Raw genomic sequence first — 25,516 nt, 5'->3', positions numbered from 1 at the left:
AAGATGAGTAACATCACTTATCAGGGAAATGCAATTCAAAACCACAATGAGATATCACTTCACTAAGAAAAAAGTGTTGGTAGGAGGATTGGAGTAAAGGAAATCCCCTTGCACTGATAGTGGGGATGTAAATTGGGGCTACCACAATGAAAAACAGTGTGAGTGTTCTTCAAAAAATCAAAAATATAATTGCCATATGATCTAGTAATTCCACTACTGGATATTTACCAAAGAAGACTAACAAACAAACAAAACTCTAATAATGTCTTTTTCATGAGTAAGCCTTGTTATAGAGAATGTGCTGGGCATGATCCAAAATGGTTACTTTTCCCCTTTCCCTGTCAAAGACTTGACAGGACTATTAATTACTTTTTCATCATGAGAACCTGATAAAATTCTTGAAAGTAAAACCTAGGAAAGTGTGTGTAACTTTGTAAAATTACAGTAGCCACTAATTTCTCACTTTCATGCTAGTCCACATTCAATCTCTAGTTATTCGACAGCATTGCCATTTATGTGCTCCTACCAGTTTATGGCCCTAGCATTCTCTTCCATGTAAGCTGATCCTATTTGTGTTTCTTGCACTTATCTGTTTATCCTGAATTTCCCTACTACCTCAGTTCTCTGATAGGTACAAAAAGTTGTTGATTCTTAGTTTGTTTTCAGCTCTTTTTCTTGCTATAAGCAAGGGAGGGACAATTTGCAAGCTCTTTTCATGTTGAAGCAGGCATATAAAGTTCACTGCATTTGACCATTTCACTTTTCTATACATACACATGTAAACACACACACACACACATATATGTGTGTGTTTATTTATAGTTTCAACATATATATAAGCATATATACATATATAAGCATATATATATACATATATAGTTTCAAAATATATGTTACTTATAGTATTTTAATTATGAATATATAAAATTTATAAAATTGCACCATAGTGTGTGTGTATATTTTAGTGTGTGGTGTGTGTGTGTGTATACATTTTATATATATAAAATCAAGTCAAGTATACATTTTATATATATATATATATATGTGTGTGTGTGTGTGTGTGTATATATATATATATATATAGTTTCAGCATATATATACATATATAGTTTCAAAATATATATTACTTCTCTTTCTAGTATTTTAATTATGAATATCTAAAATTTATAACATTGCACCATAGTGTGTGTGTATATATATAGTGTGTGGTGAGTGTGTGTATGTGTGCATACATTATATATATAACTAATATATATTAATATATAATATAAATTGCATGTCAACTATATTTTAATAATAAAAAATTTAACAAATACTTTACTGTAGCCTTATCTCACATAGTTGAAAAAGAAATTACCCAACTCCAGCTGTCTCTAGCTTTCTTGTCTCATGTAAGGGGAGGGATCTGACAAGAATGTTAGGATAGGGAAGATAAGAAATACTTGTAAAGATTACAGCCCAGAAACACAGGCCCACTAAAAGACTGACATTTAATCATTATATTATATTAAGGAATGTTTCCTCTCCTCCACTTCTTACCACCACCACAACAGGGCACTGTATGATAACAAGATCAGCTGGAAGAGCTATAATACTGAGGCTTTTTAGGATTCTCTCAGGAAAACCAAAGATGATAGGGAAGACAGAAACAAGGACACTAGAGGAGTTTGAAGCCCTCATTATCTACAGCTATAGGAAATGTGAAACATAGCCCTACTCTTCTCTGGATTAACATAAAATCTAACATCAAATACTTATTTACTTCAGTTCCTATTGTCCTATATGTCATGAAGGCTTTTTAACTAAACATAGAAAAAATATAAGTCATGCTAAGAGACAAGAAGAAAAGCCTCAGAGACAAAGCAAGAATCAAAATCAAATTTGAATATGATACACATTTTGGAATTATTGGACATAATATTTAAAATAACTGTGACTGATATTTTAAGGACTCTAATGTAAGAGGTAGACAACACGTAATGATAACAAATGAGACATGCAAGCAGCAAGATGGAAAAAGTAAGAAAGACTAAAATTATATATATATATATATATATATATATATATATATATATATGAAATTATATACACTGGATGGGGAATGAAAACTATTCTCATAGGCTCATCAATGGATAGGGTATACCAGAGCAAAGAATCAATGAGATTAAAGTTGTATCAGTAGAAAATTACAAACTGAAATATCAAAAGAGGAAAACATGAATGAAAAAAAGAACATCTGAAAACTATGGAGTAATTTTACAAGTGTTAGATATCCACAATTGAAATAGTAAAGAAGAAAAAAAAAGATGAAGAAGGAAAAATATTGAAGTAATAAGTCCAATAGCTTTGAAAATTAATCTCCAACCCCAAAGTACAGATCTAGGAATCCCAGGGAATTTATATATCTAAATCTAAATTTAGATATATCCTATTTAAACTGCAGTGAAATAAAACCAGAGGGAAACTTAAAAGAAAATGGGGAGTAGGTAAAGAAAAACTTTGCCAATAAAAGGAACAGGTTAGAAATTATAGTGGGACATTTGTCAGAATCCTAGCATGCAAAAGAGGGTGGAGTGAAATATAAAGTGTTGAAAGAAAAAAAATAGAATTCTACATCCAGGGAAATTATTCTTCAAAAGTGAAGGAAAAATAGGGGCATCTGAGTGGTTCAGTCAGTTAAGTGTCTAACTTTTGATCTCAGCTCAAGTTTTGATGAGTTAGGCTTGTGAGTTCAAGCCCTGCTGCATTAGGCTCTGCATTGGGTGGAAAGCCTATTTAAAAAAAAATAAAAATTAAAGAAAGAACTGAAGGGAAAATAAATTTTCAGACAAACAAGAACTGAGGAAATGTATTACATGTAATGAAAGAAATATTAAAAGATTTCTTCAGTGAGAAAATAATACTAGCATTCAGAAAATCTGGTCTATATACAAATTGGAAAAGTGTTGTATCATAATAAATATAGGTAAATAATTGTAATGATGTACTGTGTAATTATAGCATATAAATAATTGAAATAAATGAGCACAATCTTTAAAGTCTCAAAGAGAAGACAAAGAAATAATGTTATATGGCACATGTACTACACATGAAGTAGTATAATGTTATTTGAAAATAGATTTGCTGTAATTGTACATTTCCAACTCCATGGCAAATACTAAAAATAAAAAAATAGAAAGAATATAATTGACATACTAACAGAAGAGATATGATTAAATTTCATAAAATGCTCAATTAGACCCTGAGAAAGCAAAAAAAAAAAAAAAAAAAGGAAAGAAAGAAAGAACAAGTGTAGCCAGGCAGTTAACAGCAAATGGTGTAAATATGGTAGATAAGAATCCAACTGTATCAATAATCACTGAATATTGTCTAAATACAATAATTAAAAGAAACAGTTTTTAAAGAGGGGATGAAAATAGAAATTCTAACTATATTTTGTGTACAAGAAATATGCTCTTTATTTAAAGACACAGAAAATCAACAGTAAAGTAGCAGTTATACCATGCTCTAAAAGAAAGCTGGAGTACCTGTATTAATTTCAGAGAATGCAGAATTCAGAACAAGGAAACTTAACAGAGGTAAGAAAGGCATTATATGAAGATCTTCATGTAATAGGTCCCTAAGGAGATCCCAAGAAGACTTAAATCTTTAAAGTGTATGCTCTTAATAACAGAGCATCAAAATGTGTGCATACAGGGAAAAAAAAGAAAGGAGATTTATATAAATCCACTATTAGATATGCAGACTTCAATATCTTCTTTAGGAATTACTTGGTCCATAAGAAGAAAATCAGCAAAGTATAGTTAACTTGAAGAGCATAAATAAACAGTATAAATCAACTTGATTTAATCAACATTTTTGGAGTATTCTATTCAAAAACAGCAAAATACACATTCTTCCCTGGCTTATGTGAGACAGTCACAAAGATATACCAAATTAGGGGCCATATAATACACATTAACATATTTAAAAAGAAATATAAATTATATAAAATAAGTTCTCAGGGGACAATTAAACTGTAAATTATTAACAGAAAGGCATTTGAAAAAATCCTAAAATATTCGGATATTGAACACATGTCTTCATAACACATAAATCAAAATAGAGGGCTCAAGAGAAAGTTTTAAGAAATAGCTACATAAAAATACAACTTAAAATGTGTAGTATGCAGCAGAAGCAGTATTTACAGGGAAATTTAAGAATTAATGTATGTATTAGAAAAGAAGGAATGTCTAAAATCAACAATTTAACTATCCACTTTAGGAAACCAGAGGAAGAAGCACAATGTAAGAACAAAGCAAGATGACGAAAAGTAAATAACAAAAACTAGAGACTAAATCAATGAAATTTAACACAGAATCAATAAAACCAAAATCATCCTTGAAAAGTTTACTAAAATAGATAAATCTCTAGCCAGAATAACTGGGAACAAAAGAGAGAAGACACGCATTACTAATACCAGAAATGAAATGAGCATACTCATTCCTAAGCCTTCATTTTAAAATATTCTTTTCCAATAAAAGGAATGACAGTTCCTTTAAGAAGTTGATTCCAGGGCTGCAGTAGGAAATTACAACATGAGCTTGAAGCATTTCATAGGCCAGAAAATAAGGAAGTGGTCAAAAAGCAAACATAATCTAAATTGAAGGGATATGTCAAAGGGACATAAGAGCAAATGAAGGAGCTCCCAATGACCAAAACTGGAACAATGTTAGCAACAAAATGAAGTAGTATTGGATTACAACTCAAAGTATACAATGCCCATGAGTCTATACTGATATAGATTAAGGATTGAATAAGGGAATAACTGAATAACAAATAATTGAATGAATGAGTAAATGAATAACAACCCTCCCTTATAGAAGAATTCCAAATAATTTCTGTTGAAGTAAACCATTAATCCTCACTCCTTAGGTGTAAGCTGAGGACTGGTTAATTTTACAGTGGAAAAGCCTGATAAATACATTCTCAGCCAGGTGACGAAGGCCAATATCAATAGTAAGAAGTCATTTTTATAATATGCACCCTTGATGTGATATGATGACAATGGCACTTTATGTTTTTGGTTGTCCTTTGAAAAATCTACAACCTCAGTCTAATCATGAAAAATATCAGAAAAATTCTAACAGACATTCTATAAAATACTTGATTATTCAAAATTGACAAAGCCATCAAAATTGGCAAGGTCATCACAAATAAGGGAAGTCTTAGAAACTGTCACAGCCAAGAGGAGCCTACGGAGACATAGTATAAAAATATAATGGGGTATTTGTGATGAAATTCTGGAGCAGAAAAAGGTAAAACATTGAGGAAATATGAATAAACTATGGACTTTAATAATACAATGTTATTTCGTTAATTTAACATATGAACTATACAAGTATGTTGAGGGTATACGTAAGTGAGATTTAATCTAGGGAAGTCAGAGTAGATGATCCCAAGGAAATAAAATTTGAACAGAATTCTGAAAGCCAAATAGAAGTTACTTAGGCATGGGGGAGAGCAGAGAAAGAAACCTCTGTAACAAATCTTTGAAAGAAGATGGTATTTTTGAAAAACTGGAGGAACGTTGGGCTGGTGCACACAGATTAAAGGAGATACTGATGTGAGATAAAGTAGAGAGGTGAGTAACTGTAGCAAATTTGTAAAGCATGTTAAGGATTTTATTTATTATACTTAGAACAACACCAAATCATAGAAGAGTTACAACAGGATTATGTCTCCCATTCAGCTTGATTCAGAAGGTCATAAGCAAGATGAAAGTTCAAGGTTGGCTACTAAATTTGGGAAAATTGAGAACACACAGAAGAATCTGATTTACAAACATAATGACCTCACCATTGTTGCCATAAATTAATTCTTAGAGCAAATAAATTGTCACCAAAGGATTTTTTTTTGGCATACTATTTTTTCCCCTAGGAAAATGTTCTAATAACATCTTAGATTCTTTTTTTACATTGAGTTTTATTTTTTCAGTATGACAATATTATTAAAATATTTAATTTAATTTTCCAAGGGGGTATCTGTATCCATACAATTTAAATTATTCTCATTTTATATATCCAAGAAAGACTAATTCTTACGGAATTTCAAGAATGGATATAGTGGAATTGAGACATAAGTTGTTGGTTGGTGACATTTGAATGGAAAGATTCTGTTGAATAATGGAACCAAAAGTAAGGTGGTTGATAAACAAGGGATTAGAGGGGCAGGTTGTATGAGGAACTAATGAAGAGACTATTCATTTGAGACATCTAGCAATGAAAGAAGACAGGTTGCTAAGTAAGTTGCTCGGTGAAGAATAAAGTCAATGAACTGGAGCTTATTTGCACAAGGAAGTGTGAAAAAAATTCAACTTTAACTAGAACTGGAAGTAGAATCTTATGCACATGTGCTCAAGAAGATAAAACTTAAGGACTAAGAGACTGATTTCTCTTAAGTGCCTGATTAACAAAAAATTTATAATATTGGAATTTTCTTGAAGGACGGGAGGTTGATCCTAAGTTGTCTCATATTAACCTTAAGAAGTTTTGCCAAAGGCATGATTGGGAGATGACCAAGGTTAGGTTGGGCCCACAAAGTGGGCTGACTTGAGATTTGTTTGTGTAACTGTACTCATTGTGTAAGGGAACATTTTCAAGGCTGGTCTTAATTTGGTTTTGAATTAACTGACTCCAACTGAGCTCTCCACTTTTTTATATCCCCCATAAATACAACCTACCCCAAACTCTCAATGGACTTGCCTATGATTTCCCATAGTTTGCTTGTCCCGCATTACAATTCCTCTGCTGTTCCCAAATAAACTCATTTGCTAGTAAAGTAGCTGGCTATTTTATTTTTCAGGTTGACATCACATGGTGTCAGAGAAGTGGGATCTAGAGAAGACCCCCAACACCAGTGAGGCTGGTGAGCATACAGGTGCTGGTACCCACAGAACTTATTTAGTTCACTGCTTTCTTGCTGACTCTGGATTTCAAAGGTAAGTCTCCACTGATTTTGAGCTCTACTGTCTGCATTTTGAGCTCACCAGATTTATTTGAGATCTCTTTTTATGAAGGCATCACTTTTTCTAGCGAGTGCTGTTCTTTTGTTGAAGCTTCTCAGTAAGTCAACAGTGGAGAAAATATATGGTTCCTGGTGTTTTGGAACAGTTGGTGGATAACAAGTCCCCTCAGTTAAAACATCTTAGGAACCTAAAGGCTAAGATGAGCCCCAGCTGGTCTGTGGACCAGGAGGATTTTGTGTCTTTTTGGAAAATGGGTGAACTTTTGGAATTGTAGTGGATACTTAAGGAAAACTTCAACCTAGATAAGTCCACCCTTAAAGTAGGGGATTCCAAACCTCTCAGAGACATCAGAATACATTCTTTGATTAGTGTGCAGAAGCTTCTAAAAGACAAAATAACTTTTAGAAGCTTGTAAAAGGATTCTTACATCATACTAAGTTAAGCCAAATGATGGATATTCATTAAATATCTAAATTATTTCCAGATAAGACAAACATTAAATCCTAAAAATGTTTAGCTACTTTTGGCTTTTTAATTTCTACAGTGAGAAAAAAAGGTATTTAGGTCTATTAGTAAGTGTGTTTTGTACTACACACACACACACACACACACACACAATTACTATGAGGAAGAAGAGCTGAAATTAGAAAAGGCCATTCTGTTCTCCACAATTCTCTGCCACTATCAGGACTGGCAGAACAGGTGGGAAAGCAGGATAAATCAGAGATGTTAGTGTGTTATTTTACAACGCTAGGAGGACACAAAATGCCATGGATTAAGATCCAGGCAATTGTGACAAAGCTTGATTAGGATGCTAAAGGGTGGAATCTCTGCAAAAGAGTTAAGAATGAAGAGGAGGATGTTATGGTGATTGCTGAGAAAATGGGTTAAAGTGTTTAAGGTTTAAGGAAAGTACGGTGTGTGTTGTGGGTTAAAGAAGGTATGAGGAATGGAAATGTGTTTTTGTTGAAGGAATGTGTTTTGTTGTTTTAGTAGCCTCACCTATAAAGTGATAATTATTCTACCTATGTATAGGACTATTAGAATGATTAAATGCAAAGCACTTACTTAGATCATAATGTAATTACTACATAAATGCTTATTATTTTATTGTTACTGTTATTAAAAAGAAAACCACAGGCACAAAATGACATCGCTTAGTTCAAGTCACCTAACTGTAGTTTCAACTCTCCAGGAATGTAACCTTTAACCAGTCAACATGGAACTTCCTGGTCAATACAAGGAAATTTACTGACAGACTCCTCCATTCTCCTTAGGGCGATCTTGTGTAAATAATGCATTCTGTCTTACTAAACTACTTCCTTCTTTCCTTCCTTCCTTCCTTCATTCCTTCCTTCCTTCCTTCCTTCCTTCCCTCTTTCCTTCCTTCCTTTCTTCCTTCCCGCCTTCCTTCCTTCCTTCCTTCCTTCCTTCCTTCCTTCCTTCCTTCCTTCCTTCCCTCCTTCTTTTCTTCTCTTTCTTTCATGTTCTCTCTCTGCCTGTACAAACTTTCCTTTTGTTTAGCTCATCAGGGCTGCTTGCTAGATGGGATGCTGATCATTCATGAATCCTTTAATGAAGCCAATTAGATCTTTAGATTTATTTGATTGAATTTTGGTTTTTAACACTATTGCCATTATTTTGTTGTTATTATTATTATTGATGGAAAAGTTTTTATTATTACCTTTTCTGTTTGTTTGCTTGTTTGTTTTTTCTTTTAATCTGGATACCCTAAACAAGCCAGATGATCCACCTGCCATTGCTTCAGCCTAGCTTTCCAGAGCAGCAACTGTCCCCAGGCCCTCATGTTCCCCACAGATATATCACAACTGAATCTTGCTAACTGGCTCACAATGAACCTGTGGACGGAAAGCTGTAGTACACCTTGGGCTGTGCAGTGTGCCCACCACCCATTCACAAGTTCAAAGTGCTGGAGAGTTGCACCACCCTCTGTGGTGAACCTTTGACCAATGGAAAATGAAGAGTATAAGATTAGGAGTAATAGTTCCCTTATTTCTATTAAGATACAGTGTATACAGTTTCACAAGTGTACAGTCCCAGAAATCTAGAGATTAATTGCCTTTACCAGATACCAGCTTGAAAACACATCTTCCAAATGGCTCACTTTCCCTTTTATTTGATTCTTTGTAGAGGATATATTCTTATATTTGTGGGAAAAGTGTGTACCCTCTTCTATGAACTATTCATTTTCATTCCTCATTTTTCTAACATGTATTTTTTTTCTTATTAATATATGGGACCTTTTTAAATACTATGGGTATTAGTATTTCTGCATTTATATTTGGCAATATTTTATGCCACAGGTTACTGCTTTTTACTTTTATGTATGGAGTCTCTTCTTGTCTTGCTATTTTTGTTTAATTTTATGTAGTAATATATGTTAATATTTTTCTTAATAATTTTGGATTTTTATGACTAGTTTTAAGTTATAGCACATGTTGATTTTTTACTTGTTTAACTTCAACAATAATTAAGACAATTACATGAATTTTCATACTGACTTGCTAAAATAGTGAATTATGGTAATCATCTTTTTTTCCTGGAGCAAAACCCACTGTGTCAAGGTACATGATTCTTCAAGTTACAATTATATATTCTTTTCTTCTTCATTTATAATGATTATGTTCATGTTAATTAAACGTACAGGATTTTTTAATTGAATGCTGGCTCTGTAAATTCTGTAGAAATTTTCATTCTTTCTCAAGGCTTTTCAACAGTGTAAGTGGTTTCTGAATTATTTGTTTATAGTATGAATGTAATAATTAAATTGTGACATTTTCAACAAATTTTCTGCATCATATTTTCAAAGGGCAGTTAGCTTTCTAAAATATATCTGATGCAGGCAAGCAGAGTCCAAGAACTCAGGGGAGGATCCCACAGGACCAGCCAAGAGGGTCTTTGACTTCATGCAGGATAAAAATCAAGCAAAAGCCAGAGAAAGTGAAAACAGAGTTCATTGAATAGTGTCAGTGATGCATAGAGAATAGCAGAAAGAGTGTCTAGGAGACTCAGAAAGGAAACGAAAATGAGTCTCTTTATTGCTTGAGGCTAGGGGTTTATATTAGAAAACGTCTAGGGTACTCATTCCTCCAGAAAATCAGGGTAGGGTCCAATCAAAGGAGACTGTCAGGTGAACAATAGGTGTTAATCCTTAAATTACCAAAAGTAGGGGTATGGATGTCATTATTAACCAAGTTTTGTTTGAAGCTAATGTCTTGAAACATATTTGAGATCTGGCTCTTAGGTGTTATCAGGTGTTTGGGGCCTAGGACAAAAGTCAGAGAATGATTAACTTCCTTGCTTCCTTGTTGATGTCAGAACATAGCTTATTTGGCTTATTCAGAGGCAAAATATGGAACATGAGGAAATGGGGTCTAACAGAAAACCAGCAGAGACAGAGCCTTTCTAATGGAATCCCTTCAGCTTTCCTCTCTCATATCCCTTGTTTTCTCCATGTTTAATGGCTACTGTTTTTTTTTTTCCTTTTGATAAATTAATACTTTAAGAGTCATGTAATGAAAACCAGAACTATTTGAAGGCAGTGGAAAAGATTTGTTTTTATATTTCTTCATTACTTCAGATAAAGCCCTAACACCTATGTGACACTTAATATATAGCTAATTAATTTACATATGTGCAACTTGTAGATTGCTTTGCCTTGCTTTTGAAGGTTAGCCTGCTACATTTAATTATTTATTTATTTATTTTTAATTATTTATTTAATGAAATTTACTTTTATCAAGTCATATATGTGTATATTAACAAGTAAGATACTAAGAAAGAACATAGATGTGAGTCTTCATCTTTTTTTTTTTCATTCTTTGTGTTTGGCACTTGGTATGCCCTTGCAGTTGTTATACAGCTGCCCTTATCTGTCTTATCCTTCTGGTACTTCTAGTGGGCAATGCTTAACTCCCTAGTGAACTCTGTATGCCTTATCTATGTTCTTTCTTGTGTTTATTTTCTATGGTTATGTTTTTAGCTGGTTTCTTGATTTTATTTTTCATCTCATGTTTTCAATGTAAACAACAACAAAACCAGAAGTTATATTTCTTATGGAAAATCAATTTCTTCATTTTTGAAAATTTTCGGGACTTGTCTCTAGTTCTATGCATTTAACAGCTTCTGAAAATCATTCTAAAGTAATTCATTCAAATTGGGAATTTCACATTTTAATATTTTCTTCCTTTCTCTAAATTATTTATGTCCTAGTGTTTGGGTGTGTAGGTATAAGTAGGCATGCATGCATGCATGTGAGTGTGTGTGTGTGTGTGTGTGTGTGTGAGAGAGAGAGAGAGAGAGACAGAGACAGAGACAGAGACAGACTGACTTGGTCATTCTTTTTTTATTAACATGAGTCTCATTTCACCAGGTGATTGCTCATGATCTCTGATGGATATGCTCGCTGTCTGGAGCTCCTATGGGTGTGTACAATGATGCATCAGCCTCATTTGAGGTCCTATTTTTTTTAAATATAATTTATTGTCAAATTGGCTTCCATACAACACCCAGTGCTCATCTCAAGTGCCCTCCTCAATGCCCATCACCCATTTTCCCCCTCCCTCACCCCCATCCACCCTCAGTTTGTTCTCTGTATTTAAGAGTCTCTTGTGGTTTGCCTCCCTCCCTCTCTGTTTGTGACTATTTTTTCCCCTTCTGCTCCCCCAGTGGTCTTCTGTTAAGTTTCTCAAGATCCACATATGAGTGAAAACATATGGTATGCTTCTCTGACTGACTTATTTCACTTAGCATAATACCCTCCAGTTCCATCCACATTGCTGCAAATGGCCAGATTTCATTCTTTCTCATTGCCAAGTAGCATTCCATTGTATATATAAACCACATCTTTATCCATTCATCAGTTGATGGACATTTAGGCTCTTTTCATAATTTGGCTATTGTTGAAAGTGCTGCTATAAACATTGGGCTACATGTGCCCCAATGCAACAGCACTCCTGTATTCCTTGGGGTGAATTCTTAGTAGTGCTATTGCTAGGTCATAGAGTAGTTCTATTTTTAATTTTTTGAGAAACCTCCACAGTTGTCCAGAGTGGCTGCACCAGTTTGCCAACCTATGGAATGGGAAAAGATATTTGCAAATGACATATTGGATAAAGAGTTAGTATCCAAAATCTATAAAGAACTTACCAGACTCAACACCTGAAAAACAAATAATCCAGTGAAGAAATGGGCAGAAAACATGATTAGTCACTTTTCCAAAGAAGACATCCAGATGGCCAACAGACACATGAAAAGATGCTCAATGTCACTCATCATCAAAGAAATACAAATCAAAGCCACACTGAGATACCACCTCACACTGCTCAGAGTGGCTAAAATGCACAAATCAGGAAACTAAAAATGCTGGTGAGGATGTGGAGAAATGGGAACCCTCTTGCACTGTTGGTGGGAATGAAGCCCTTTTTTGACTGACTTCCTCTTCTGTTGCTTTCCTTGCCTTTTTGGAATCTGTATACTCCCTCTCCTTACCATGTTTCTGAAATTTGTTCCAGCCTCATTTTCATGGGTGGATCTCCTCTAATTATTTTTTTAAATAGAGGAATGCAGTTTTTATACTCCTAAGTAAACTTTCAGGGGCTTGAGTGGATGGAGCTATGCTGAGAATTCAGCTTGAAGTCCTATACTTAAGCATGTTTTTTATGTACGAAGATTTCAGTTTGAAGTCATATGTTGTCTCAGAAGTTTAATGACAGACAGAAAAGTTTATATAAAATTATATACTTTGGTTAACTATTTATATGAAGGAACAGCACGACCTGAAATAAGAACTATTTTAAATTCTTATCATCATGCTCCGTTTCTTAAAAGAAACATGATATGCCAATTATTAATTTGGTTAAGGACTCAGCCTAACAGATTATGTTTTAAAATCAATTATTTTAAATTCAAGACAGATAGACCTTCACAGGCCTTATTAAATATTATCTGAGCCAATTTCCTATTGTAGATTTAAAGAAAGTGAAACACTGAGAGCTTGTTTCATTTGTCCAAGAACACCTGGGTATTTCCCTGCAGACCTAGGTCTAAAATAGGAAGATATAGAAACTTTTGGGAAAATAGAAATAGAAAATAGGAATTTTGGGGAAAAAGTTATAGAGCAAAGTTGGGTCTTTTGAGGTTGTTTTTTACATTGTGATATATTACTTATTTTATGATATAAGGTAGATCCTAAAAAACTTTAGATCATACCAACAATGGCCAGATTGTGTCCTTTCAAAATGTGTGTATGTATTAGAAAATGAGTAGGGGACCTGGTGGCTCAGTCATTAAGCATCTGCCTTCAACTCAGGTCATGATGTCACAGTTTGTGAGTTCGAGTCCCACTTTGGGTGAAAATATGTCATGGTGTCCATGAGATGCATAAAACGTAACCAACAGAGAAGGGAAATTTTATAAGTTATTAATCTATTCAGGAAGTTAATTTTTAAAAAGAATTACTAAAGAGCAGAAATTTAAGCTATAGCAATGGCAATCTATTTTTGATTCACATGATATCCAACCTTCTGAAAAGCATCAAATATAAAAGAATAGTTAAAAAGGTTTACTTTGCTTTGGGACCAGTTTACTGTAAATTATAGTCCACAGCAGCTATCTGAAATCATATCTAAAGTCAGGTATTTACTTGAGCTGCTACTTACAAGTGTTCATTCACTTTAAGAACAGAGTAGGGGCAACTGACAGGACCCCTTAAAAAAAAACATTTCTTTTAGACTTTGTTGTTATAGGTAAAAAGCCCCTTCTCAAATGTCACTGTGGAACTAACCTGGTGCTTACAAAAGCAAGTAAAAAAGACTGGAACAGAGGAAATGTCTTTGCCATTGTAAAACATTATGTGAACAAAGTTGACTGACAATCATGCCCAAAAAGGAGTAACAACTCAGTTAAGTGTCTGATCTCAGCTCAGGTCATGATCTCACGGTCCATGCGTTCGAGCCCCGCGTCGGGCTATGTGCTGACAGCTCAGAGCCTGGAGTCTCCTTTGGATTCTGTGTCTCCTCCTCTCTCTGCCCCTCCCTGCTCACTTTCTGTCTCTGAAAAATAAATGTTAAAAAATTTTAAATAAATAAATAAATAAATAAATAAATAGGAGCAATAACTAGAACAAGACAAGAAAAGGTAGAGGAAGGAGGAGAATCACTACTACCATCACCCAGAAATATTAATTGTAAAAACCCAAAAGCATAAATGGAGGCAGGTCTCAGAAAAAGGACTATAATCAAGCAGAAACTGGAAAAGAATCCAGATGCAAGAAGTATTTTCTTTTTGTATTCCATCTTGTGTGTATGTGTGGAGGAGTTTACACACATTTGTCCTCTATTATCACAGTAGTGTTCTCTTCCTTTCAATGTATATGGAAATTTTCTTTGAGAATAAGATTTGTGATGAGGAAGACATTAATGAATTATACTCCTATTTATTTGATGGGTATATATGTGGTCTAATTCATTAAATATTTTGTTAATTAAACATATCAGACATTTTTATGCCTTCCAAACATTTTTTCCTGTCTAGTTTACTATACAGACATATAAAGAGATTATTGGTATAATAAAGATATGTACAGGACCATATAGTACAATATGGAAAAGTGTTCATCCCTGATCGGCTAAGAGAATAAGGTTCATATAGGAAATAGCACAAGATAAGATAAAAAGAATGATGAGGATTGTTCCAGATGAATAATGGTGGCAAATGGGATAAAGTGTGGTGGGGGTCTTACTTTGCTTCATTTTTTGGTGTGTATTTGGGAAGATTTCCGCCAAGATGGTATATAGCAAATATTTCCCTAAGTATGATCACTTTAGATCTGTAACGATTAATGGTTTTACAACTGAATTACAAGATGAAATGGAAGGTATGCATATTAAGTTGGGGGAGAATATTTTTTAGTGGAACAACTGGTCAGAAAGAATCTAGTCTAAGAGAATTTTCCCGCCACATTCAGCTTTTTCCTGATCAGGTTCAGTGGTGTCAGGCTGAAAGATAGTAGATTAAAAAGAGCTTTGGTTTCTATATCTATTCTACTACCTCCCCACTATTTACATTTTATGAGATTCATGTTACCATCAGGAAAATGAAGCATGATCTTGGCCAAGCTGCTCAGTCTCTCTCTGCCACACTTTCCTAATTTCTCAAATGGGAAATTACAATAATACCTGGTTGTATAATTATTTCAAAAAATAAATGAATTTAGTTAATAGAGCATTTAGATTTCAGTAAAGGTAAACTCTTATTTTTCTGCCTCCCCCCTCTCCTCCTCCTCATTAACTTTCCCTTATTCCTTAAATGACACTTGTGTTTTTAACAGATATTTGTTACTAAAAACCCATAGGACTTCACATAGCTCTATCATGAATATTTTCAGCTATTGAAATGAGACACAAAATGGAAAAAAGAAATGTTGAGTGAGCGACAACTGGTTAAACCACGTAAAATAAATTGTGAAACAAAAGCACAACTATTAAAATTTTTATTTGCCATTTGAAAACATAAGAAAGTTACTTGACTACAGATACTGCTTAGTATCCATCCTGCCAAAACTAAAGACAAAGATTGAACTCCAATATGGCATGATTCCCTAGAGAGGCCCACTAGCCACTCAGTGGTATATCAGATCCTTTCTGTCTGGGACAGAGCAGAGTTTGGACATCAATGCAGTAGACAGATATTCTGAAAGGATTTGTTCTCTTCCTGTAATATTTCTGCTAGTACCACCATTTATGGACTTAGAGAATGTCTTATTCACTGTCATGGTGTTATGCACAACATTGTTTCCGATCAAGGAAATTACTTCACAATAAATGGCTTTGTGTTTTTTTTTTATTTTTTTAATTATGTTTATTTTTGAGAGGCAGAGAAAGACAGAGCACGAGTGGGAGAGGGGCAGAGTGAGAGGGAGACACAGAATCCGAAGCAGGCTCCAGGCTCTGAGCTGTCAGCACAGAGCCCGATGCAGGGCTCAAAACCATGAACCGTGAGATCATGACCAGAGCTGAAGTCGGACCCTCAACCGACTGAGCCACCCAGGTGCCCCTAAATGGCTTTGTTTTAATATGAGCTTATCTCCATGGAATCAATTGTTCTCACTATATACATTTCCAAGAAGCAGCTTAACTTACAGTGTAGCCCACAGACAACTCAGAACACATGTTTGGAAGCAAACTATGAAAGGAGAGCATCTCAACTCACAAGATGCAATACTGAATCAGAGACCAATAAATAGTGTTTTTCCTGTAGACAGAATTCGTGAATTTGGGAATCATGGGATAGAGTTGGGAAATGGTTCCTCTCACTATTATACCTAATGAGTCATTGGTAAAATTTTTGCTCACTATGTCTGCTACTTTGAGTTTTGCTTGCTAGGAGATCTTATTGACCAAAAGAGCAGTGTTTTCACCAGGACGGACACGCATGGTAGTCAGGTTGAATTAGAAATGACAATTATTTACACTTGAACATTTTGAGCTCCTTGTAATATGAACTGAGAGTTAAAGAAAGGTGTTTCTTTCTTTTTTCTTTTTTCTTTCTTTTTTTTTTTAATTGAGTGGGATCATAGATCTTGATTAACAAGGTAGAATCAGATTGCACATAAAAATAGGAGCTGGGTCAGGGTGCCTGGGTGGCTTAGTTGATTAAGCATGTGACTCTTGATTTCTGCTCAGGTTATGATCTCACGGTTTATGATTGAGCCCTACACCTGACAGCTAGAGCCTCCTTTGAATTTCTCTCTCTTTGACCCTTCCCTGCTCTCTTCACTCGATCTTTCGCTCTCTCTCTCTCTTTCTCTCTCTCTCTCAAAATAAATAAATAAACTTAAAAAAAATAGGGCTGGATAAGTGTCTAGAGTCCAAGGGATTTGAAAAGCACCTTTTATTTTCTGATGTCTATCTAATATCAAAATTAATAGAATATCACAGCAACCAAATCAAAAGAATGCAGAAATTCAAGAATGAAATTTTGTGCCACACCAAATAAATCTCAAATAAATAAATAGTAAAATAAAACAAAAATCCAACCTGCTAAGATCATGGCAGAAAATTATGGCCAAAGGTAAACAAAATAAGGAACCTAAGTGAAAAATGAAAGTTACAAGTACCAATTATACGATAGCAACCCTGTAATCAGCTATAGCAATGAGGACAGTAGTAGTATGCATCTTATCTTCCTTGATTTTTATGTATATGTGTGTGTATTTCAATTCAGATTTCTGTTGGTAACTTACATTATCTGTCTATCCATATTTACATTGGTGTTTATTGGTATTTAATATTTTTTATTCTCTCTCCTACTTCCTTCATTTTATATGTATTAGACTGAGGGATAAATTAATAATGTAGCATTTAGATAACAAGATATTCAGATGTTCCTGAGTTTAATGAAGAATTTATATTCCAGATATGATCTAGTGAATGTTGGAATTTTGCATCTCATTCTGGGGACAGTCTGATAAGAATATTTTCATTTGTAGAAAAGCAGTTTTGTTTTGTAAGTTAGGATAATGTGTTTAAAGCTTGAGTGGAGTAGCTGATAATCATCAAAATGTAGTAATAGGTGTCGCTGTTGTGACTGTATTATTATCATTAAAATAATTATATTACTGACTTAATTTTCACATTTATAATATTTCCTCCTTTCAGTTTTTGTCTAAATTATTTTGATCTAGGGGCGCCTGGGTGCCTCAGTCGGTAAGCGTCCGACTTCAGCTCAGGTGATGATCTCACAGTTTGTGAGTTCAAGTCCCTCATCAGGCTCTGTGCTGACAGCTCAGAGCCTGGAGCCTGCTTCAAATTCTGTGTCTCCCTCTCTCTCTGGTCCTACCCCACTCACACTCTGTCTCTTTCTCAAAAATAAATAAACATAAAAAAATAAATTATTTTGACCTTTATTGAAAATATATTTTTTTAATTTTTTAAACACTTTTTTTTATTTATTTTTTGAAGGAGAGAGAGAGACAGAGAATGAGCGGGGGAGGAGCAGAGAGAGGGAGACATAGAATTTGAAGCAGGCTTCAGGCTCTATGCTGTCAGCACAGAGCCCGACCTGGGGCTTGAACTCACGAACTGTGAGATCATGCCCTGAGCCGAAGTAGGACGCTCAACTGACTGAGCCACCCAGGCGCCCCTGAAAAATTTTAAAAACACTATCAAAACTATGTTTGTCATCTTCTGCTTAAATTCTTATTTGTATCTTAATAATAATATTTACATAAAGGAGTCTTGTCAAACTTTGGCACATTTGATTGCTCTGCTCCCACCCAACTCTACATATACTATGCCTTCAATGAAAGATGTGAATCAGGATGATTATGGTGACCCAGACTATTATCATAATCCAAACTGCTCTGGAATATAATCCTATCAGTTTATGATTTCCAAATAAACTAATCTGGAATGTAATTCTATTACAATTCAGAACAATTAAAAAGCATTTCCTATCTTAATATCCCCATTGTTAAAAACAGACATTATATTTGGCTATTAAAAAAAGACCTAACAAAACAATAACAAAAACAAAATAAACAAACTGTATTAACCATGTGTCTGATGCTGTGATATACGAGGCCTTGATGACCTTGAAGGATTGCTCCTCCCCGAGATAGTTAACTCCCAGAGGTAACAAGTGACTCCTCTCGGAGCATACCTTTCATGTTCAGACTAACCAGTTAGAGCCCATATGCTTCCAACTGCCTCATATATAAGGCTCTTTACTTGCCCGTTATCATCCTAATCACCCCAGGGGTAGGTGCCAGGCAACTGGGGAAAACTCCTATCCCCAGAGCCTGCTAAAATTATTCAACTTAACCAATCCTAAACTTACATACCCTTTATTGAAAACCACAATAAAGGCCCTTTCCCATGTTTTCCACTAATTCCTAGGCCTCCTGACTGACGCTGGTGTTTCCTTGTCCCTTGTGTGGCGTAGCATGCTCTCGGCTCCCCTAAGAACTATGAATGCCGAACTATCTTTGCAGTGGCAATCACCTCCTAATCTCTGGTCTCACCATACCTGAATAAGAATAGAACCTACAGAGGCGCCTGAGTGGCTCAGTCAGTTGAGTGCCCGACTCTTGATTTCGGCTCAGGTCATGATCCCACGGTTGTGGGATCAAACTCTGCGTTGGGCTCCGCAAGTGAGCATGGAGCCTCCTTAAGATTCTCCCTCTCTCGGGGCACCTGGGTGGCTCAGTCGATTAAGCAGCCGACTTTGGCTCAGGTCATGATCTCACGGTCTGTGAGTTCAAGCCCCGAATCGGGCTCTGTGCTGACAGCTCAGAGCCTGAAGCCTGTCTCAGATTCTGTGTCTCCCTCTCTCTCTGACCCTCCCCCATTCATGCTCTGTCTCTCTCTGTCTCAAAAATAAACAAACATTAAAAAAAAAGATTATCTCTCTCTCTCTCTCTCTCTCTCTCTGCCTCTTCTCCTCTCCTCTTGCATGCACACTCTCTAAAATAAAAAAAAAGAAAAAAGAACAAAGCGTATGGTTTAAAATACAAACAAAACCTGTAGCAATATGAACAGCAAGGAGTTTATTGTATTTAGCGAATCATACATTTCCTGTTTTCCTGCCCTCTTACCTTAAAGGTGGCTCCAGTTTGGTTTTTTGAAGGTTAAGCCATTTCAGGGTGCAAACAGAAAACTACAAAAGGTCAAAGTGGAAAGGATATTTTTCTAGGAATGTTCACCTATAACCCATTTGCTAGAAATGGACACTTCAAAGTGTAAGATAGTCTGGGAAATAAAATACTTGTACGTAAAAATTCTTAATAACTTTTAAATTTTGAAAAAAAATAATGCATTTTGAGATAACTGTAGCATAACTGTCAAATGTGGATTAAGGACAATGAAGTATCCTCCAGACTGAGAAGGCACTTTGAAACCAAACAAGGCCAGCCACTCCACACTGTTTACACAGAGTTTTACTGAGAATAACTTTCCCCCTTTACTGAGGGGGGAATCGGGCCGGCAATGATCCAGATGCTGCACAGCTATTCTTTGCCCTGTGCAGACATTAACTCACAGCTTACATAGAATGAGGAGCATTGTGGCAAGGTCGAAGGGTAGTTATGAAAAGGGACACCATCTGTGTGCCAGTTCTCTCTGCTAGTTATCTAAACTGGGTCCCTCTGTGCTCCACTTGAAGGAAGATCAGGTCAAACCTTCCCGCATTGCAGCTTGGGCATGCATCAACCTCCAGGAGTCCTGGAGGGTACAGCCCGGAGGGAAGCCGTTATGTGGGCGTTAAGAAGATGGAGGGCCAACATGGAGTCTGTATTGTCAGCACCCTACACTAACAATCTGTCATCTTGTGATTTATAAGAGACCCTTGGAATTTCCTGAACTGTATGTACATCCTGAACTATGGGGACATCTTTTGTCATAATATTTGGTCTCTGTTCTCAGATCCTGAAATCATAAAGGTGGAATGGGTATCTTGTAATTCATAACAAGCCCCTTTCCTCCACAAGTGGGTTTATGTTAATGATGTGACGTTGGAAAGCAACTGAACACAGGGACTGGTTGCCAGTTGCTGGTTGCCAATCATGAATAAAGGATTGGAACTTTCAGTCCTGCACCCCGATTTCTGGGAGGAAAGAGGGGAGAGGGGCTGGAGGTTGAATCAATCACCAATGGCTAATGATTTTACCTGTCAAAGCTATGAAGGGAGGCCTCCATAAAACACCCAAAAGAACAGGGTTTGGAGAGTGTTTGGGTCGGTGAACACGTGGAGATTGGGGAGGAGTGGCATGCTTGGAAAGGACACGGAAGCTCCATATCCTTTCCCCATATCCTATTCCATGCATCTTTTCTTTCTTCTTTCTTTCCTTCCCTCTTTCTTTCTTTCTTTCTTTCTTTCTTTCTTTCTTTCTTTCTTCCATTTGAAGAGAGAGACATAGAGAGCCCACATGCATGTGTGAATGGGGGAGAGGCAGAGAGAGAGAGACAGAGAGACAGAGAGGGAGATTGAGAATCCCAAGCAGGCTCCCCACTGTCAGAGCAGAGCCTGATGCAGGGCTCAATCTACAAACTGTGAGATCATGACCTGAGCTGAAATCAAGAGCCGGCCACTTGACCCACCAACCCACCCAGGCACCCCTGCATCTTTTCCATCTGGCTGTTTGTAAGTTATATCCTTCCATAATAAACCAGCAATCTAGTAAGTAAAATGTTTCTCTGTGGTCTGTGAGCCTCTCTAGCAAATTAATTGAAACTGAGGATGGGGATGTTGGAATCTCTGATCTATATAGCCAGTTGTCAGAAGCACAGGTGACAATTTGGATTTACGATTGGCATCTGAAGTGGAGGTCGGGGAGATCGTCTTATAGGACTGAGCCCTTTATCTGTGGAATCTGATGCTGTATCTAGGTAGTGTCAGAATTGAGTTGTATTGTAGGACACCTAGCTGGTGTCCGGGGCAGTGCTTGGTTGTATAGGGGAGAGATCCTTCACCCACACATTGGAACTGTGGTCCAGAACCTTTCACATGCAGTTGTAAAAATAATAGAGACATGCTTTGTACACTTTATAATTTACCACAATAACATCTTGCAAAACTGTACTACAATAACACGACCAGTATACTGACATTGATACAATGTCCCAAAACATTTCGTTACCACAAAGATCTCTTTTATACCCTTGTACAGCCACTCCCACCCACTCCCCCTGTTCATAATTTGGTACCCACTAATTTGATCTCCATTTCCAAAATTATGTCATTTCAAAATATTATATAAATGGAATCACACAGTAGGTAACCTTAGAGAATTGGCATTTTTTCTACATAGCATAATACTTTTGTGATCCATCTGAGTTGTTGCATCAATACTTTGGTTTTTTATATTGGTGAGTGGTATTTCATGTTATGAATGTACTACAGTTTGTTTTACCATTCACCCATTGAAGGACATTTGGGTTGTTTTCACTTCTTAGCTATTGTGAATAAAGCCGCTATGAACATTCATGTACAGGCTGCATAATCTTTAAATGAAATAAAGTCTAGAAGGGTGTGGAAATGAGAGTTGAGTGTATTAATTCCCATTATCTGCAACAGATGTATGTGGAACTGAATAGCGGATAGCCACAGAAGAGTTAAAGACATCATACCATTATAATTGACTCCAACAAAAAGAGGAGAATAAGGAAGCATAGAACTAAATAAAATATTAATATACCTACAATGGCTTTCGTTGGTTGCCTCTTGACAACAACCAGTGTATTTCTTGCCCTTGTGTACTTCTGCAACAGGACTGCAGCAATATAACATTTTTCTGAAGATTGAAAGCTTTGTTGTATTCTGAATTTATTAAATATTTTTACTATGTAAAATAATAATTTATTTCTAAGTTCAAGGAGGAGAGCTTGACACTTCCATGCATTCTTGAGATGTACGGAAATAACACTGACAGCCAATTAAAAACACCAAAGGTATGAAGAGACAAAAATATAGCTGTCATTAAAAGCAGTAAAGAGAAACATTTGGTAAAGGGCACTTTTATCCACTTGTTTTTAACCTTTTTCAAGAAATTGTACCCAATTTCTTGGGTACAAATAAACCTCTCATTCTAGCTTGCTTTTTTTTTTATTTATGCCTACCCAATTTTTACACAATTTTAGAAAAATGGTGCTTTTCTTTATTACTTTTGATTTAGCTGCTGTTGAGAAGCAATATTTCTTTAATTAGAATTTAAGAAACTCTATAAATATAATAAGTATCCACAATTAACATGGACAAGATAATCTATGATGAATTTGGATCTTTATTAGAACAAATGCTGTTTAATTACATCTGGAAGTATCAGACAATCATAAGGTTTCTGTCAGGATTCACCAAATATCTCCTAAGAAAACAATAAAAATAATCTTAGTGTTTACTGAGTCAATTAAAGATGGTTCTGCTATGCTACAGCAGTCTGTAATGAAAAGTGAATCCTGAAAGGCCATCATGGTAAACAATCACATGCAATCATTACGTACAAAGTAAAAAACAGCTGAGAAGTAAGGCAGGTAATGGTGCGTTATGCAAGTATTAAAAAATAACACCATTTTGATGTAATATGGAAATAACACTTTTTGTTTGTGTATATAACTAAATTATTGCCTCAGTATAAAAAGAAAAAAATGAAAACTATTAAAAGAAAACCCTTACATACCTTAGCTATTTACAGATTTTTTTTGTGTATAAATATCCTCACAGACTTTGTCATAGATATTTAAAAGATGATGTAGTATGGTCTTATTTCTTCCACAGCCTTTTCCAAAAGTGCTAATCATTATTCTGATGTCTTCTTACGCACACAATAAACTTGGACTTTCTAATTAGGAATATTTTACAAAACTGTTTTTTAACTTGAAACTATTATTTATTTCAAACTTATTTATTCAGCATTTTTTGTTGCATAATTTCTTTTGTGTTCAACACCTACTTCCATAATTAGTAGCATAAATCTTCTCAAATTATGAAGTCATCTGCTTCTACATGAGGAATAAACTGCATTCTAGCAAAAGCTCATAGCATAATTTTATAGTTAATTTTCCTTTGTTCAGAATACCTAAAAGAGTTCTTAACCATTCTTATTTACTCTCTGGCACAGGGTCTGTGAGATTTTACTAATTTAGCAGGAAGACATAACTCTGAGAACAGATGTTATGTACATGACACTTTGTTACAGGTTAAACTGTGCATTGGTCTGTGTTCTCCAGAGAAAGAGAACCAATAGGATACAAATGTCTATGTTTGCACACACACCCATACGCGCACATATTTACTTGTTAAGAAATTGACTTACATGATTATGGAGTCTAACAAGTCCCAGTATTTGTACTTATCAAGCTGAGTACCAAGGAGAGCCCATGGTACAATTCACAAGTCCAAAGGAAGGTCTGAGAACCAAAATTGCTGATGGTGTAGTTCCAGTCCTAGTCTAAGTCTAAAGGTAACATAACCTACCCAAAGATAGGCAAAGAGAAACAATTCTTTCCTACTCAACATTTTATACTATTCTGGCTTTCAGTGGAATCGGATTAAGGCCCACCTACATTGCAGATAGCAATCTGCTTTATTGTGTACCAATTAAATATTAATCTCATCAGCAAAAAAACTCTCAAAAACACCCAGAAGGGGTGCCTGGGTGGGTCAGTCGGTTGGTCGTCAACTTTGACTCAGGTCATGATCTTGTCGTTGACAGGTTCGAGCTCCGTGTGGGGCTCTGTGCTGACAGCTCAGAGCCTGGAGCCTGTTTCCAATTCTGTGTCTCCCTCCCTCTCTGCCCCTCCCCCGCTCATGCTCTGTCTCTCTCTGTCTCAAAAATAAATATAAAACATTACAAAATTAAAAAAAAATAATTTAAAACACAACCAACCAACCAAACAAACAAAAAACACCCAGAATAATGTTTAACCAAATATTTGGGCACTCTGTAACACAGTCAGTTGACACGTAAAATTGTACACTTCTAATTGTACACTTCTAAACTTCTGTGTTGAAACCCTTATCCCCAGTAACTCAGAATGTGACCTTATTTGAAAACAGCATTGTTGCAGATGCAATTCGTTAAGATAAGGCCATACTGGAGGAGGATGGGCCCCTAATACAATGTTACTGGCATCTTTATAGAAAGGAAAGTTAGATACAGACATGCACACACAAAAAGAACACAATTTGAACGTGAAGGCAGAGATGTGATGCATCAATAAGCCAAGGGGCCACAAAGACTGCCAGGAAACCAGAAGCTAGGAGAACGACATAGAACATATTCTCCCTCACAAACCACAGAAGGAACCAAGCCTGCGGAAACACCTTGACTTTGGACATCTAGCTTCCATAACTGTCAGGCAATAAATCTTTGTTGTTTAGCTACTCAGTTTGTGATATTTTCTTAAGGCAGTTCTAGCAAACTACTACGACACTCAAAGGTTCATAAGGATGCTGCTTCACTAATGCTGGTGCTGCCTATGCAAAGTCTGAAGCACTGTCCATGTTGCTATTTCCTTCTGATAAAAAAAAAACTACAAATCATAAATATGATGATATGACGTTAAGATAAGTATTAAATATGTCAGAACCACAATTTATTTTCCATAGAAACTCAAAAACCCGTTTCCCCAAACGTGATGTATTAAGCCATCTGGACCACAAAATAGCATTTTCTGTTATTCAGATACCCAATCCTCATGGAATTCTTTAATGTAGTTTCTACTTCTGATATTTCCATTTGTTCCAAAACTCAGATTTGATGTGATTTGGGTAGGCTGTACAATAAACACCAGCCTTCTTTTTTCATGCAATTCCTACCTCAAAAATAGCTTTATTTCTGTGTTTAAAACATTAAAAATAGATTCTCTTAAAATGTTAAGTGTTGATATTTAAGTGACTGAAGTGTAATCGGCTAAACTTGATTTCAAACGAAATGAAGTCTATTTCATCAAATCTTAAGCCCAAACTTTAAGTTAGAAAAGAACTAATTTTAAG

The sequence above is a fragment of the Lynx rufus genome, unplaced genomic scaffold (genome assembly GCF_022079265.1).
Source record: "Lynx rufus isolate CCGP_SWC_20201006 ecotype Redwood Valley unplaced genomic scaffold, mLynRuf1.p SCAF_3, whole genome shotgun sequence".
NCBI classification, from domain to species: Eukaryota; Metazoa; Chordata; class Mammalia; order Carnivora; family Felidae; genus Lynx; species Lynx rufus.
Note: the sequence above shows the minus strand (reverse complement) of the source record.